This window comes from Narcine bancroftii, chromosome 3 (assembly GCF_036971445.1).
Source record: "Narcine bancroftii isolate sNarBan1 chromosome 3, sNarBan1.hap1, whole genome shotgun sequence".
Taxonomy (NCBI): Eukaryota; Metazoa; Chordata; class Chondrichthyes; order Torpediniformes; family Narcinidae; genus Narcine; species Narcine bancroftii.
The window spans coordinates 101,143,609-101,160,872 of NC_091471.1; the positions used below are offsets into that span (position 1 = coordinate 101,143,609).

Here is a 17,264-nt window from a genome sequence, read left to right on the forward strand (position 1 = left end):
GAAAGTGATTTGGATCCATAATTTACTCTCATGAGAAGTAGATTATTCTCATACAACTCTATACAGTCACCTCTCATCCTTACAAAGAGAAAAGCCCTAGCTCAGTCATCCTTGCTTCATAGGACGCGTTCTCCAATCCAGGCAACATCCTGGCAATCTCCTCTGCATCCTCTCTAAAGCTTCTACATTCTTCCTTTAATGAGGTGACCAGAACTGAATGGAATAGTCCATGAGGTACAACCAAATTTTTTTTAGAGCTCCAACATTACCTCACAGCTCTAGAACTCAATCCCCAACTAATGAAGGCCAACACACCATGTCTTCTTTACCAGCCAATCAACTTGCACAGCAACCTTGAAAGCTCGATGGACTAAGACTCCAAGGTCCCTCTGTTCCCCCACACTGTTATGAATCCTTCCATTAACCACATAGCCTGAAGGCAGCAAAAGCACTTGAAAAGATTACTGCTTTCTTCTTCAAAGGTTTCACCTACTTGGCAAAATGGCCCAGTAAACATTAGCAAAGCCACTTTTTGGCCTCAACTTTCTGGCATCAAGCCTCAGCAAATCCAACAAATTGTTCTCTGAATAAATTTACTCTTGGTCATTCCCCTCTCTAATGGTACATTTCTATGCAACCACAGTAGATGCAACACATGCCTCCTCCCTTCCTACTCTGAAGAATCCTTCGAAACGTGGAAGCGTTTCATTTGCAATTCTTCCAACTTAGTGCCCTTAGTGCTCACAGTGTAATCCCCTGAACATCACAGAAACCCAACACTGACTGATCATCAGCTTTAAAAAAAACAGAGACTTCAGGCACTAGAATCAGGAACAGAAACAACCTGCTGAAAGAACTCAGCAGTTCAAGCAGCATCTGTGGAGGCAAAGGGGTGGTCAAAGTTTCAGGTCAAGACACTATGTTAGGACTGAACATTTCTGTTCATTCTGCAACCATCCAGTTACCCACCATTTTAATTCTCGAACCCAATGTTTCTCTCATTGACCTCTTGCACCCCATTCAAGTGAAGCTCAGCTTGAGGAACAGCAAACCACCTATCAATAAGAGCCTTCCAGATTCAACACTGAATTCAATATTTTGTATCAATCCCTAAATTAGCCTTCTTTCTGATATATTCTGTATTTGGATTTTTCTCCTTTCTCTTCCTCTGGAAAATACAGTTTTAATTTGAAACCCCTGATACAGCTTTCATTAATCATGAGCTTTTCCCATCCTGCTTCAGTCACCACCATTGTTAAATCCCATCTCCCCAATCTCCTCCTGTCATACACCTTTCCTCTTCTCTCCACCACATCTTCCTACGTCCACAACTTAAAATTCATACTTTATCTTAATTTAATGAAGGGACATCAACCAAAAACATTAAGAAACCACAAGACCTGTGGAGACACACCAGAAAAACTGCAGATGCTGGACACCAGAGCAAAACAAAAACTGCTGGATTATCTACTAGGTCGAGTGGGGTTAGCGGGAGAAAAAGAATTGACATTGTTTTGGGTTGGAACCCCTCCAACGCAAAATGTCAACCATTCTTTTCTCCCAAAAGAACTGCAGATGCTGAAATCTTGAGCAAAAGAATCTCGACCTAAAGCATTGACTTTCTTTCCATGGATGCTGCCTGCCCGGTGAGTCCTTCCTGCTTGTCTTTGTTTAAACCTGAAACATTAACTCTGTTTCTCTCCTAACAGATGCTGAGTTCCAGATTTTTCTTTTTTATTTCATATTTCTAGCATCTGCTGTATTGCACTTTTGAAGTTACTCCTGCAATGCCACTTAGGTTTTTTAAATATAACTGACGGTTTTATCCGGTGTGTCCGTTCACAGTGGAATGACCAGAATGCCCAAAATTCAGATCTCACTGTGCATTTACACTAAATCCCTGAGGTGTAGTATTTTCGGTCAACGTGGGATTCCACGGCATCAACGATGACCGTGATGTATAACCTACGTGCAATGTACAGCATCGTGTGTCATCAATAAGATCCCATTGTTGCTGCCGAACGCCCGCAGTTGTGTTTAGACTGTATGCATTCTGTGAAATTCTCTAGGGGTCCAGGAGGTAAAATATCGGACCTTTTACACAGACCTTGTTCCGGAATTTTGGGAACAATTTTCTGGAATGCAGCAGCTGTGTAAAAAAAAATTAACTGAGTAATGATACATTAGGTTTCTCTTCAGAAGGAACCAGCAGCCATCACTCCCCACAAAATGTGAATAAGCAATGTTATTTGCATGAATAAATAATTGAGTTCCTCAAGCAGATTGTTTATTGTTCAGCCTTTCTGTGTACAAGGTAGTGTATGTAAAGGGCCATAGTTGGGTGCAGCAGGGTGGGGGAGGGGGGTGTTAAATTGGAGGGTGAATACATACACAGAGATAGAAGGCCAAACCTAATTCATAAGGGGTGAGAAACACATCTGTGCCTATTATCCTTTGGAATTATCAGTCACAAAAATTAAAATACTGTAAAATCGCCATTATCCGGAATTTAAGCAACCAGCAAAAAATAACTCACAGAAAGTAAATACAGTAGCTAAAGAATACAAAAGTTTAAAATTGGTGCCTCCCCCATACCGCCCCCTCCCCCCAAGAGGTTAGTTTGCCAATCTTGCAACATGCAACCTCAAGCAACCAGCAAAATCATTTTTCCAGTATCTTCTAATTCCCATAGGTTCCGGATACTAGGGATTTTACTGCACATACATTTAAAAGATTAAAAAGGAGTGAACTGCATTTACATTGAATCTTTCACATACCACATGACTAAGCTCTTTCCAGTCCAGAAAATATTTTTAAAGTATAGTTGTTTAACTGAACAGCTGACATAAACAGAGTAAGCTTGCTTGAAGAACTCAGCTGGTCGAACATCATCAGTGGGGGGAAAAAGATTTGTCTTGAAAGACAGCCTTGATGAAGGGCTGGGGCCCAAAACTTTGAACAATTCTTTTTCTCTAACAGTGTGGCACTCATTTAGTATACACCAGAATGTCACTGTAAGTGCCAGTTTTTCTGTGGTTATGTTCCTGGAAGTTTATAAAATAATCATCTTTTACCAAAGTGATAGAATTGTTTTCAGTACATAGAATATAGAGCCATTCATTAGGTTCATTTGTTGATCAATATTTACTTAATTAAATATTTGTAGTAATTCATATTACCTCTTTATTAGCAGAAATTGAAAATACATGAATGACCTGACGCTAAGAAGGGAGAAAATAGAAAATGAGTACAGTCTCAGACAAAGATGAAGATCAGAGAAAGTGTTTCACTTTATTGCAATAATCAATGCTGGATATTCAGCTAAAGCATCAATCAATATTTACTATTAAAGAATGCCCCATGAGTTACATAAAACTGAATTTTTCCTTTATTCATTTTTTGATGTGGGCATCACTGCCAAGGGACAGCATTATTACCTGCCCCAAATTAACTGGTGATGATCTGCCTTTTTAAAATGCTGCAGTACTTCTGGTGATGGTATTCCCACGATACTGTTGGGAGAAAATTCCAGGATTTAGATCCATTGACAGCGACGAACTTGCAATATATTTCTTGGTACAAATTGATGGGTAATCTACAGGTGGGGGGAGTTCCCCTCCAACTACTACCTGTTCTTCTTCGTGATAGAATTGATGATCTGTGAGATGCTATCAGATAGCCCAGGTAAGTAATGACAGACATTACTGCCGTGGCCCAGATGAATAATGACACTACTTTACTGGTGGGAATGAATTTTTAAGATGGTGAGTACTCTGCCAATCCACATGTATTTTCATGTTGTGCTTTTTTCTTGAGCATTAAATACCATTGAAGCTGAACTCGTGCACGTAAGTGGAGAGCATTTCATCATCAACATAATCTGTGCCTTGTGGATGGTGCAAAGGCTTTGGGGTGTCTGGAGACGTCATACCACAAGTTACACATCCTCTCACTGTAGTGATCCAATTAAGTTTCTTGTCAATGTGACTGCTGGGTGACTTGTGATAATATTGAATGTCAAGAGTTGGTGATTGGGCACCATCTTGGGGATGGTCATTACCTGACCCTTCTGTGGCAAAAATTCCACTTGCCATTTCTTCATCCACATCTGAAAGTCATTTAGGTTTTCTGTAACTTAAAATGGAATCACAAATGGGACTGTATATTTTGCAACCATCACACATATTCTCGATCTAACCTTCTATGGAAGGAAGACATTGATGAAGCAGCCAAAGGTGGTTGGGCCTCAGGCACTGATCTAAGGAGCTTCTGCGGTGACCATTTGACCATCTTGAAAATAACAAAATACAATCCTTAAAGCTATTTTTAGTGTGATTTCTTTCATTGTTTTCAGTGACTCAGAGGCAAGATAAGAAAGTTCCAGTAAAGAAATAGTCTGATCAGGAATTCATCTCTTACAGAAGCTTACAGAAAGATGGAGCAAAAGATAGAAAACCAAAGTATAAGCCTTGCATTTCTAAATTTATACTTGTCCCAGTGTTGTGGTCACTTTATCTGAAAGGTATCTCAATTCTAAGAGACAGTCACTGAAGAAGAATTGGTGTATGCTTCTGATGCACATGAAGTGCATAAGGCACCTCCTCTCAGGATGATACTGGGTTGACAGCCATCCTTGATGTTGGGCGGGGGGGTACATGGGGGCACATGTCCCCAAACACTCAATGTGAAATTTCAGGAGGTAGAACCCTCTTACAGACTTCTGTGAAATTTATTAAAAAGAAAGGAGATTTGATCCACAGTGATAGAAAACATAAACATTTGATCCCTATCAGAATGTGTGTACTTTATGGGGGGTTTTTTCCAGATAATGCACTCTAAAGCAACTGCATTTGGATTTATTTTCCCAGATGCATTACAAATTTTAAATGTAGATTTTGAAAATGGTCAATTGAGAAATTGAGAAAACTGTCCCCTTTTGTGTTAAGGGAGTAGAGGAATGTGACTTAAGCTCAAGTGCTTGCCAGTGGGGGAACCATTAACCAATTTCCTCTGATCTGAACTTAATACTAAAAAAGTGTTTTAATCCATTTCCCACTTTCACTAAAAGCATAGAGGAATTATCCCCTCCTGAGGAGTTAAAGGAATTGTGAATTACATTTCATTCTCTTTCCTAATTACCAGCTGGAACTGCTCATCCTTCCCTCCCCCCTCCAAAAACATACAATTGTGTATGAATCCAACTGGTAAACATTCAGAGTCAAAAACTCATCTGTTGTCAGTTCACAGACGATCTTTGAATGCAAAGAAAGTCCCTGTTCATTCAACACTACTTCATCTGGCAACACACTGACCCTTGGACAAGCCCTTATAGGGAAGACAAAACATAACCAGTGTCCTGAGGATATGTGTGCATCTTCTTCAACACACAGCCTCTCTCACTCTCATCTTAAAGCACTGTGATCCATTTTGTTTGCTGCCCCATAGATTAGGGTCTGACGTAGGTAAAATTCAACTGGAACAGAATTAGAATCAATGGAAAATTGGTTTCATCATAAGGTACATTTTGATTCATTATGAAATCAAAAATTCTAATATTTTGAATAATAGTTTGACAGTTCTAAGCCAAGTATAGCATGAGAACATATTTAATGTGCCAAAGGAAAAATTGTGCTAAAACAAACTGGAAAACACTTGCTGATCAAATCTTATTGGTCCAATAAATTTGCTTTCATCTCACCAGTCAGCCCATAATCACAATTAAGGATCTGGGACCAAGGGTTTGATATTGATTTATTAACTCTAGAAGCAGCTGGATCTTTTCAGAATTAGAATCAAAATCAGAATTTATTGTCATGAACAAGTCATGAACTTTGGTGTTTTGTAGCAGCGTCATAGGGCAAACATTCATATTATATCCATCTTACAACATTACTGTGAAAAAAAAATAGTTAAGTTTGTTGATTATTCAGGAGTCTGATGGGAAAAGGGAAGAAGCTGTCCTTGTGCCATAAGGGGTCTTCTTTAGGCTCCTGTACCTTTTTCCTGATGGTAGCAGAGTGAAGAGGACATGGCCTGGGTGGTGGGGGTCTTTGAGGGTAGAGGTTACTTATTTAAGACACTATCTCATCTTCATGTAGATGTCCTCGATGGAGTGAAGTCTGGTGCCTGTGATATTACAGGCTGAGTTAACAACCCTCTGAAGTTTATTCTTGCCCTGAGAGTTGCACCTCCATACCAGGCAGAGATGCAACCAGCCAGAATGCTCTCCCTGAGACAACTCTAGAAATGTATGAGAGTCTTCAGTGACACACAGAATCTCCTCAGATACCTCACAAAGTTTTGCTGCTGCCAAGCCTTCTTTGTGATTGCAACCACATGGAGGCTTCCAGGACAGATCCTCAGAGAGTTGACATCCAGAAATTTGAAGTTCTTGACCCTACCCATTATTGATCCCTCGATCGGGACTGGGTCATGTTCCTCTGACTTCCACAACCATCTCCTTGGTTTTGCTGACTTTGAGAAAAGGTTGTTGACCTTACACCATTCAATAAGCTGATCTATCTCCCTCTTATACGTTCCTCATTGCCATTTGTGATTCTGCTGACAACTGTGGTGTCATCGGCAAACTTGTAGATGGCATTGGAATTGAGCCTGGCCACACAGTCATGGGTGTATTTTAAGTAGAGCTTAATATACACTCCTGTGTTGATAATCATGGAGGTGGAGACGTTTCAATTATTCTAAATTTGCAACCAGCTCACTTACTTACAGATTGGCTGATTTAATTTTTTTGAATATATATTTATTATTTAAGTTAAAAATATTCCAAGTTGTTTCAAAGCGGAGGATAAACACAGAGTTTTCTTTAGATTGTCCACGAGATGGAGCTGTGTCTCCACTGAATGGCAGCTTACTGCTGGGAGTCGCTGGGCTATTAACATTCAGTCTTGCAGAGGACGCAATCACCTCCACTGTACAGACACAATATCCCCATACAATTTTATATTTTGTAGCACGTTAACTTTTATTGCTGTTTAATTTTGTACCCCCCCCCCCCATCGTGTATGGTATGTGTGTTTTTGAACACACAATTCGAACATGTAGTCATTCAAATAAATCTAAACCGAATCAACTCCCATTCAAGGAAGAAAAGCTACAAAGTGTATATTCACATTGTGTTCGAGAACTAAAGATTAATATTCTAATATTTAACAATTTCACGTAATGTTGTTTTTCCAAACGAAATAAACTTCCAACGCAATGTTTAGCATCTTCTTTGATTTGAGGGCTGGAAATAATTGAATCCATTCCTGGAAGTTGGTATATGTGGAAAACGGGTTCGTGCCGGCGAACCGGTGCGACCGAGACCCAGCCGAACGAGCAGAAACTGGAGACAGCTATTTCTGAAAATGCGAGTCATGTTAATTACGCTTAGCCAGAATTCTGGGCTAAACTTAACTCAGACGCTGGTGTCTAAACTTTCCCAGGATTTGAATCCTGCAATTTAGTTTTGATTCAATAAGTATTTAGCCATTTTAAAATATAGGCTTACGGAGAAAATATAATGGGCTATTTTAATGTAAATATACTCTGTGTTCGTTAAATGATGGCGAGAAGGGAACCTAAAAACGGTAAACATGTAATAATCATTTGTGTTTATGAAAACTGCCCCTTTTCTGAGAACGTGGCGCAATCTAACTTCCACCTGAGTCTGTTTAAATTTCCTCAAAATCCAGCAAAGCACATCGATTATATTTTTAAAATGCATTCAATCTCATTAAAATCCATATTCGCGATTCCCATATTCTCCGCGGAATGAACGCATGTACACGTGGACATGGGGGGAAAAGTGGCCAATCTTGAGCAGGCGATGTCACCCCAATAATCCAGAAGTTGTATCTTTTACAGCTGCAACACTTCAGCTGGAGTTGGCTTCGTTTACATCCACGACTAGTCTTTTATGTACCCCTGACCCTCGTGCAATCAGGATACCAACGGGATTAACGAGAGAGTGTGGACGCAAACAACGTGGCGGAGGGTTAACATCACTCTCCGAATGCAAGTAAAATTGCGCTCTGGCCCTACAAATTAAACCGACTGTGACCAACTCGGTCAATTAAATTGCCACTTCTAGAAAACTGGTTATTGTCATTTCTTCCCTGTCAGCGGAGAACAAGAGGTCTGTGGCAACATGAATTTTCTGCCTGTAACAAATACTGGGTGCAATTCCACACAGATCGTGTAGAGGGAGCCATGGATTCCTAGCTCGTCCTCAGAATAACATGTACACCCTGTATTCATATTTATATTTTGCTGATGTTGCGTTCCATAAATAATTCGATCCGAATTAATGAAAACAGAATTGTTTTCTTATCGTGCATACGACTTGCCGACCTATTTATTCAGTCATTTAACGCTTTTCAAGTAGTCACGTTAAAAAAAAATAATAGAACAACCATCTAAATTATTTACCAATTTCCCTTCTTTTCAAACTGAGTGGGTTTTGTGAGAGCAAAACAAGTTTGCTGGCAATTTAATTTTACCCAGGGTACCACATATTTGGAGAGGAACGAATAAGATGGATATGGACCAAATGCAAGCAAATGGGACCAGCCCTCAACGGTCGGCATAGATAAGATGGGCCGAAGGGCCTGTTCCCTTCTGTATGATTCAAGTATCATATTCAAAAATATGCCAGCGACTACATGAATCTTGCAAGATCCATGGCACTCATTTCTTTGGTCACCACAGCCTTGTACGACTTGGGGTTTATTATTCGAAATCCAGCAATTTATATAATTTTGTTTGACTCTTGACTGACAAAAACTGTTCAAGTGAAAATTCGTTTGTGTGGTCATCGGGGTTGGCCCTATGAGTGCACTAGAATGTGTATGAAGTTTTCTTGAGTCTGTGAATGTAAAGCATTACCTTTCCTGCTGTATAAAAGTCAGACATAGGGAACAGCTTTTAATGTTCACCCTCTGGAGTCTATCAAAAAGGGAAGCTGAATCCAGACTGACAGGGCCAGAACCACACCACCCCCAGGATTCAAGACCGTTGTTACAAAAAAATCTTACTCAGCCCCTGGGAGGCTGAGATGCGATTGGGCAACGAAAGTCTCTCTTATGTTGCAAAAGGAGGGAGGGCTGTTTAATGAAACCCCTCTCGAGCTCATTTGAGTTGGCAACTTGCAAACGTTGGGGATAAGCTTTTCTCGTTGGTGCTGAACATCTATCTCTGCATCTGAGAAAAGCGGCCAGCGTCACTGCCCGATTGGTATTGGCACAAGAAACCTTTCCCGATACGGCTACAAGTTAATAAAAGATTGAATTCCCTGCGCGGAATATACCAACATACCAATAGAATCACCTAACAAAAATAAAGAGTTTGTAATAGTTTAAAACAGTCGCCTCGAATTTGTCAATTAAAGGGATTAATCTGAAGCGAATAGAAGAGAATTCCCTGGGATAAAATTGTTTTATCAAAAGATTGTCTTACAGGGCCTCCATTGTGTGAGACTTTACATAACTAAACGCAACAGCAAGGCGCCACTTTTTCAAGTGCCAGCTACCGGCCAAGCTCGGATGCCCACTCTCTCTCTGCGGTTTCTGTAAGCGTCTTGGCTCACGTTAACCGTTTCAATGCCACCCAGGACATCTGCCTCCCTCCTCCCGCTGGGTTTTGGCACTTGGTTAAAGAGCTGTGATCGCTTCGGGGCCAAATGGTTACGTGACCGCCCGCCTGCTGCTTTTCAATCTGCAGTGTGAAAATTCGGGAAAATGTTGGGGTTGGAGGGTGAGGGCTGGGAGCGAATGACAGAAGGGATGATTGCACCGAGAAAGAAAAGGGGGAGACGCATTAGCTGGATGTGCGGTGTTGGGGAACGGCGAGTCCCGTGCCTCTTAGAAAAGACCAGAGCTTTTTTTAAAAAAAGGGAAACATAATAGATTACAGATGTAAAACAGAGAAGTGTGTGTACGGGAGAGCGAGTGGGGGAAGGGGATGGAGAGAAAGTCAGTGGGCGAGAGGAAAAAGATAAGAAATTGAGTGAGGGACAGAATAAAGGAAAATGTAAAAGAAAATGAGGTAGAAAGAAGAGAAAAGAAAGGGACAAAGGAATAGACAGTGCCTCAGAAATGCGAGGAAAACGCTTTACTTCATGGGGAGCTGGACGCGGACAAGAACTCAAAAGATGCAGCGAGAGGGATGTGAGGGCAAACTGGCCAAAGGTGGTGGTGGGGAGGGGGGGGAGCAGAAACCTCCAAGACAAAGAGTGGCATAACCAAAGGAACACTGTTCTCTTCCTACCTCTGCCACCTTTCCTTTGCGCCCAGCGAAAGTCCCGCTCAAGTCTCTCGCCTGCCTCACAGACGATCAAACTGTTCTGGCACCGTTCTCCTTTCCTTCCTGTTTATGTGATTCATCCGCATGGCAGGACTCATGAACAGTCCAAAAATCTCTCCCTCCTCCACCCTCGATCCCTAGACAGCAGAATATTCCCGGAGAAAAAAAAAGCTAGTATCTTGTTCAAAATTCCTTAAATCCCTGACGCAGGCAGCCGATGGGTTCTACGTCCACCGCCAATGTGTTTGTCATTATAGAATTTGCGCACTGGAGCCATCAACACTAGTTGTGTCCAAGTGAAATGCAGCGAGCGGGCTGACGTGACACAACACCATCCAAGGGAACCGTTCACCAACCCCCTCTCAACGACAACACAGCAAAAAAAAACATAACGTAATGCCAACCAACCTCAACTTCAAATCTCAGCCCTCGTCCAAAACACACTCCCGCACACTTTTTTTAAGACAGAAATAACAATCTTCCGAGAATATCCATCGCAATCTCTCAGAATAAAAATAATCCTTTAACTGTGACTATGCGGGAGAAGGTAACAGAGAAACTGCAAGCTCCGTCACGCATCGGGAGTGCGAAGTTTCTTGCGAAATCCGTTATCAGTGATGATAAACACAAATCAGCGTAGCCTTAATAAATTTGCATCACCTTACCTTGAGCAGAGGGGTAAATCCACAAACTCCTCTTAAAACGGGGTGGGGGGGGGGGGGGCACCATGTAGTTTTAACGTTGGAATCGGACCCTGGTTGTTCATGGGCGCTCAGAACAGCGTCTTGTAATTGATTCAATGCTGCAGTCCATCCTTCCAAAAAAACCAATCATTTGCTTTAAGTAAATAAATGTCAGGAAATGAAACCCCTGTAGCCGCTTCAGAATAAGAGTCTCGACTCTCAGTCAGCGCCGGGAGTCTTGCTGGCCTCGGACTGTGGAGGTTGGGCTTCTTCTTCCACGTAGGGTACAGTCACATCCAGGGCTGTCTTCTTCAGAAAGTAGCCATATGTGCATTCTGAGGAAAACGTGAAGCAGAGGAAAATTGCTTTGCTGTTTTGATTTGCTTCCCGGTCTTTGTGTATAGATTTTCACGTCAGGCGAAACCTAAATATGTGGACGATGTCTCTGCGAAGTTATGAAAGGGCGAAAGACCGACCCTTAGAGGGAAACAAGTATTTCAGTCACCTAAATCTGCACTCAACTCAGCTTTATGTGCAGAGCCCAACCTATGGTGAACCTGAGGAGAACTGGACGCTTTTTTTGTAGCGGGAGAGAAAGCAGTTCAAAATACTTTTTCTTTACGTTTACGATCACTATAAAACCCCGGGGGTGGGGGGGGGGATATAAGATTTTGCAAAGCAGAGCAGGTTTCCTAAGACTATAATCATATTGCTGTGCGATGAAATGCTCATTCTGAGGAACGACTCGAAGCAACTCCCATCATTAAAAGAAGGAGGCGCCCTTGCACTGTCCTACTGAAAGCCTGCACGCTTGGAGGTGTCGCTGACCACATAGCCTGTTGAGTGCAGAATTAGGTGACTGAAATGTTTGTTTGCCTCTAAGGCTCGGCCCTTCGCCCTCTTCATTATTTGGGCAGAAAGCAGCGCGAGACTTCTGGGAGTTTGGAGGGGGGGGGGGTGAGTATTGAACAAGCCCAGGAGTTGTACCCGTGTGTCGGACGATAGTTCTTGGGGGGGGGGGGGGGTTGCTTCGTGCTGTTCCTCATCTTGCCTCCAGCCGCTCGCTGAAGTAATATATCTTCAGTGCGGTGAAGCTACAGGCGAACTATTACTTCCACATGTGTTTTAGGAAATCGTTGGGAGGCAACGCCAGCCCGGGCAGTCCCTTGTTTGCGGGTGCTCGAGAATACGGCGTTGCCCTCAAAGGCACCGTGCCGGGACACTTGAACCTTTCAGATGGAAACAAGAGCCTGTTATAAAGGGGTGGCGTGGGGGAAAAAAAACTGTTCAATTCCCGGTGGGGGGGGGGGGGGTGGGCTCAACATTTGCATGGTCACCTTTGCATTTCACCCTCTTGTCACTACTTTTTATCCCCGTCTATCTCCCTTCCCTTTGTCATGTTGTTCTCGCCCTCCTTCCGCCTTTTCTCTTCATGAACACACGTTTGCTCCTCGTTCGCTTAATTGTCACAATTCTAGCATTGTTGACCATCGATTGATGCCGCTGAGCCACAGTGCTGAGAATTAGACGGTGGTTACCCGACTCTAACAAGCCTCGGGCACTTGCATGGGTGTGCTGAGCTGGAGAGGCGGAGTTATTTTGAAAACTTTTGCTGGCCCTGGGAAACAAACTGGTCACGCACGGACTTTGACGCGGCGATGTAAATATCAAGGTCAGAGTACAAGTAAAGTGTGCATGTGCTAGCTGAGGAGGGGGTTGGGGCGCGAGAAAGAAGCGTCCCATGCTGGACTGTTTACACCGAACAATTTCGCTGGGGTGTCGACTCAAATCATACCCATTGGTTTGGAATAGGATGGAATAATGCCACACCCAATGGCCCAGCTCATCACTCTAGACCTCACTGGCCGATTGGTAACTCCTCATCACTGACGACTACAGACTTGCATGGATTGGGTCAGAGTGTCGGTGTCCCATTGCTCAACGTGGAATTCTCGAGCCCATTCAGCGCTTGATCAGCACAATTGACATCAGCTCCCCAACTTTAACTCCTCTTCCACTCTACACTTGGAATGGGCCCAGTCAGGTCGGAGCTGGCAAGCCAGGGGAATCCATTTGCTCTATGGCGAAATTCGACCAGATTCCTCGGGTCCAAACGCGCTTATCCGCTGCAGAACCTCTGGCATCAGTCGTGAATGGGAAGGAATAGTACAAAATCCCACTTGTTATTATTATGCTACCATCTAATTCACGAACTATCCTTCACTTCAGTGAAACTGTAAACGAGATCCTTCGTTTATATTTAACCTGTTAACATTGCATTCGATTGTGGTAGATTGTTTTCTTCGTGGGTCCAAAAGGAGAACCAACGATAACGTGCATGGAACCAGTCGAGATGTGACTCCTTACGCAAACACCCAGCACAATCCCATAGTTTAGAAGATGGCCGACCACTCATTTACAGACCACTCTCGTGCAATTTTATTTCACTTCAATGTGTATTCCTAAAATTGAAATGACAACCATTGCGGTTACAGGTATGGGCGGGTCAATGGGCTGAGGACTCTATTTGAAGTATAAAGGTGCAATTAGTTTCACAGCACTTCACAATCCAGAATCCAGTGATTACTTGGATTTTCTTTTCCGTTTGTTTGGTGACCTTATTCAAAATAAATGCTTTGATGTGCATTTTAAGCAAGCAAATATTATTCCAACCACCAGTGTCACAGGACGGAAATCAAAGCATGCCCTGTTTATGATCATGCAGTTGATGAAGCTTCAGTGCATCCGCGGGACGACTGCCAAGCGAACGGAGCATGTCACCCGCTGGAGAATGAGGAATAACCCCAGCTCCGTTTGACCATCTTACTGTAATTACCAATCTCATTCGAGTTATCTCTAATGGGCGCTCATTAACAAACATTTACCAAAAAAAAAGTTCCCTTGTGTGAGAATTTATTTGCGAATCTTGGATTCTGACGGGAGGAGGGGACAGACTGCAGGACGAGCTCTTCGCCTGAATGGCAATTTCCCTCACTTTGCAGCTAATCTGAGAGACGAGTAACTTCTCATTTGATTGCTTCGAGTTTAGTAGACTGGCCTCGCTCAGTGGGGTGTTATTTGCGAATACCAACATGTAAATCTCCGTCAGACCTTGAGTGTCTTAAGCCAAACGTAGGTCTTTAAATTAGGCCAGATGGGCCCTCTTCCTTGCATGGGGTGATCTGCCGGGGAAAGGTAATTAAACAAACTACCCGACAATCTAAGTGGATCTGTGTGGTCCTAAAGGGTAGGATGGTTCAAAAAAAGTCTCCCAAATTGAGAGGTCTGTTTGTTTATTTGTTTCTTATCAGGCCATGCGTCTGATAGAAGACTTTAAATGCTCACCATATGTTTACGTCGATGGTTCACTGAAGGTCCCCTTCACCTCAATGCCACCTTCCCTGGCCATATGCCATACGAAGAAGTGACGTGTCACAATGATAAGTTCTTTCCTCAGTTTCATAATGCGATGAATATTGAATAAAACATTCGCCTCTTTCTGTCCAAAAGTTGAATATGTTTACAATGAACACTAATAAAGTCCAGGCTCTGTGATATGACCACAGACCCACGCAGTGAGAGCGATTTGTCTCTAAATGATCATTACTCTATTTCATATGAGTGATGGCTAAAGTTTTTTTGTTCTTTTGGGTGGGAGGGAATGTCTATATTAATTTTTGCGTGATGCTTTAAATGTAATCTCTCGGGACCGAGTCAGTGTGTGTGTGAGAGAGAGAGAGCATGTTCAGCGAATTCACTCTAAATGTAAACTTGCTGTGGCTTTTGATCCCATTACTGAAACCTGATTTTACCAGTTGATGTTCAAACACTCTTACCACGTGTAACAACGAGCACAACTGGCTTCAATGTGCAATCTTAGTTTGATTACTTTAAACCTTAGGATTTGTTTTGGAAATTATTTGAGGGTTTGCGGGTATCCGGAAATGTAGGAGCACATTGTGCCTTCAGCCTGAATAACAGAGTTTACTAATTTCCAATGCATTATCCCAATAATTTTCTCCCCGGTAAATCGTTCGCCAGTGGACCACTTCTACCGGCTGCCCATCTTATTGTATTTTCAAAGCCCTTTTCCGGAAACTAACTTGATTGGGTGAAATTCCATTCGAACAAAGAACACGAGGGATAGAAGTAAGAGTAAACCATTTGGGCTCTGCAATAAGACCAAGGATGATTTTTCTCTCGGCACCACCTTCTTGTGTAAATCCCTAAATGTTCCAAGATCTATCCATCCCTCTCAACAACGGATACTCCACTCCTGTCCTGGAAAAGGACAGGAGTATTCACTGCCCTCATCTCCGTCCTAAAGGTTTGTGATTGTGACTTCAGTCTCTGGAGAGCCTATCTAAGGAAAATAATCATCTGAGGGTCGACTCAGTCAAGCGAGATGATTAGAACTCTAGAAGCTCTGGATTCTCCAGTCTGCTTAATCATTTCTCAGAGGTAAACTCCACCACGCCCCATTCAACAAATCGTCTGAGACCTCCTATCGCATTTCTACCACAAAAGCGTCCACACACGCGAATGAAATACTCGTTTCTTCAAAATGCGAAGTGTTTTGATGTCAAAGAATATCAGAATAGACCAGAATTGTTATCATTCTATTAATTAACTGAAGAATGAGGTACGGTCATATCCCACTTGACCTATCTAATTTTACTGTGATTGACCGCACAAGCCAAGTGTTTAACATTAACAAGTTCAATCTACCTCTCTCCAACTATTACCATATTTTACAAATTCATTATTCAGGCAATATTTTTAGGCACCTGCAGATGTGCTGCAACTTGATTTGGCCTGTGCATTTGGGATAATCAATAAAAATAATCCAAGAAGTAGAAATGAAATCTCGTTCAAGTGTAAAAGCTACTATCCTCGCCCACTTCTACATGGAGTATCTCCTATTGGGCAGAGGAAAATGAACTGCCATTTCCTACAAAAGGTGGTTTAAAGCATGAATCGTCTCCTTTGGCCGTCGATGTTCTACCTACCCATATATTCCTTGTCTTTCTTTGGCTTGGCTTCGCGGACGAAGATTTATGGAGGGGGTAAAAAGTCCACGTCAGCTGCAGGCTCGTTTGTGGCTGACCAGTCCGATGCGGGACAGGCAGACACGATTGCAGCAGTTGCAAGGGAAAATTTTTTGGTTGGGGTTGGGTGTTGGGTTTTTCCTCCTTTGCCTTTTGTCAGTGAGGTGGGCTCTGCGGTCTTCTTCAAAGGAGGCTGCTGCCCGCCAAACTGTGAGGCGCCAAGATGCACGGTTTGAGGCGTTATCAGCCCACTGGCGGTGGTCAATGTGGCAGGCACCAAGAGATTTCTTTAGGCAGTCCTTGTACCTTTTCTTTGGTGCACCTCTGTCACGGTGGCCAGTGGAGAGCTCGCCATATAATACGATCTTGGGAAGGCGATGGTCCTCCATTCTGGAGACGTGACCCATCCAGCGCAGCTGGATCTTCAGCAGCGTGGACTCGATGCTGTCGACCTCTGCCATCTCGAGTACCTCGACGTTAGGGGTGTGAGCGCTCCAATGGATGTTGAGGATGGAGCGGAGACAACGCTGGTGGAAGCGTTCTAGGAGCCGTAGGTGGTGCCGGTAGAGGACCCATGATTCGGAGCCGAACAGGAGTGTGGGTATGACAACGGCTCTGTATACGCTTATCTTTGTGAGGTTTTTCAGTTGGTTGTTTTTCCAGACTCTTTTGTGTAGTCTTCCAAAGGCGCTATTTGCCTTGGCGAGTCTGTTGTCTATCTCATTGTCGATCCTTGCATCTGATGAAATGGTGCAGCCGAGATAGGTAAACTGGTTGACCGTTTTGAGTTTTGTGTGCCCGATGGAGATGTGGGGGGGCTGGTAGTCATGGTGGGGAGCTGGCTGATGGAGGACCTCAGTTTTCTTCAGGCTGACTTCCAGGCCAAACATTTTGGCAGTTTCCGCAAAGCAGGACGTCAAGCGCTGAAGAGCTGGCTCTGAATGGGCAACTAAAGCGGCATCATCTGCAAAGAGTAGTTCACATGGTCTTTGCCCTCAGACAGCTCCAAGAAAAGTGTAGAGAACAAAACAAAGGACTCTACATCACCTTTGTTGACCTCACCAAAGCCTTCGACACCGTGAGCAGGAAAGGGCTTTGGCAAATACTAGAGCGCATCGGATGTCCCCCAAAGTTCCTCAACATGATTATCCAACTGCACGAAAACCAACAAGGTCGGGTCAGATACAGCAATGAGCTCTCTGAACCCTTCTCCATTAACAATGGCGTG

The 17,264-nt window shown here is 43.1% G+C and overlaps 1 protein-coding gene across 2 annotated transcripts in view; it reads right to left on the reverse strand.

Moving 5' to 3' along the window:
- pdgfra (platelet-derived growth factor receptor, alpha polypeptide) overlaps positions 1–11,226 on the reverse strand; it is a 65,136-nt gene extending 53,910 nt beyond the window's left edge. The window contains exon 1 of one of the 2 annotated variants that reach the window (XM_069924657.1): positions 10,971–11,226. The gene's annotated coding sequence lies outside the window, so the exon portion shown is untranslated. Of the gene's footprint in view, positions 1–10,269; positions 10,553–10,970 lie in introns of those variants that run through there. The other variant, XM_069924656.1, reaches the window with a different exon arrangement.
- Positions 11,227–17,264: the final 6,038 nt, after the last annotated feature.